This window comes from Myotis davidii, unplaced genomic scaffold, assembly GCF_000327345.1.
Source record: "Myotis davidii unplaced genomic scaffold, ASM32734v1 scaffold1250, whole genome shotgun sequence".
NCBI classification, from domain to species: Eukaryota; Metazoa; Chordata; class Mammalia; order Chiroptera; family Vespertilionidae; genus Myotis; species Myotis davidii.
The window spans coordinates 35,966-37,281 of record NW_006282196.1 but is presented as its reverse complement, the minus strand read 5'-3'; the positions used below and the strand labels follow the sequence as shown (position 1 = coordinate 37,281).

At 67.1% G+C, this 1,316-nt stretch overlaps 1 protein-coding gene across 1 annotated transcript in view; it reads right to left on the bottom strand.

Annotated features, from left to right (window-relative positions):
- Positions 1-1,316, bottom strand: part of LOC102773666 (tumor protein p73) — a 51,256-nt gene that overhangs the window by 26,115 nt on the left and 23,825 nt on the right. The window lies entirely within an intron of this gene.

Below are 1,316 nucleotides of genomic sequence, written 5' to 3'. Positions count from 1 at the left end.
GAGACCCTGGCAAGGCTGCTGACCACCTGAACGCTGTCTCCGTGTCTGTCCTTCTTCGCCGACTCCGTCCACACTTTTGGGGACCCCTGGACCTGCTGGTGCTGGACCCCGGCACTCACTGTCAGCTCTCTGTCTCACGCAGCGGGAGCTGTAGGGTGGGCTCTGACAGGGGCCAGGAGGCTGGGACAGGGTCACAGGGAACCACCAGCCTTGAGAGGAGGCGGGGCCACCTGCGACAGCCACCCAGCCTGCTTCAGAGCACACACAAGGCAGCCCACAGGCAGCGCCCAAAGTGCCCGGGGCCGGTGGCTGGAGCCTGCAGGGACCCCTGTCACCTGTAGAGCCAGGCCTGCCCCCGGACGTGCCGGCTCACAGAGGCTGCTGTGATCCCCAGGACGGGGCTGGGAGGGGACATGCTGACACCACCCCCCCACCCCACGCAGGCTGACGGCCGGGTCCCCTCACCAGAGCCCAGAGGAGGGTCAGTGGGACACAAACACACAGGCGCTGAGTGAGCAGGGCGCTGTCCAGGGAAGTCCACAGAGGCAGGGGCAGGAGCTGCCCATTGGGGAGAGGGAGCCTGGCAGCCTGACCCCAAATCCTCCCCCCCAGATCCCCCGCCTCAGGGACCCTCAGGCCTGCTCATCCCGCTGGGCTCAGCCAGCAGCGACGCCTGGATGCTCAGTGCTGGGCTAAGGTCTGGGGGGCGGGCAGCAGGCGGACACTGAGCTGACCCAGGAGAGAGGCCACGGCACCAGCAGGTCAGAGGCCACGTCGGAAGCCGGGCAGCAGGAGACGGCCTGGCCCAAGGCGGGGGAGGGGCTGTGGTGGCCGCAGGTCTGGGCCTCCCTCTGTCTTACCCCCTAAACTGCGGCTCACGAGCCACATGCGGCTCTTTGGCCCCTTGAGTGTGGCTCTTCCACAAAATACCGACTTCTGCGCACGGGCCACGAAGTTTCAATCGCACTGTACGAGTGCGCCCGCATGTGGTATTTTGTGGAAGAGCCACACTCGAGGGGCCAAAGAGCCGCATGTGGCTCGTGAGCCACGGTTTGCCGACCACGGCCTTAGCCTGTAGGCCAGGCACCTCCTCTGGCTTCCTCTGGGCCCCGAGGGGGACCGAGGGGGAGCAGGGTGTGTCCCGGTGCCTCAGGGACAGGGCTGGGCTTGCAGGAAGCCCAGAGCTCCCACTGCACGGGCACACATGGTGGCCGCGTCCCACAGGCTCAGCCAGGTCCAAAGAGGGGTCACCCTGCCCTCAGACTGCCTTCTGACTGCCAGCTGAGCGCCCACAGAGCTGCCCTGGAGGCAGGCAG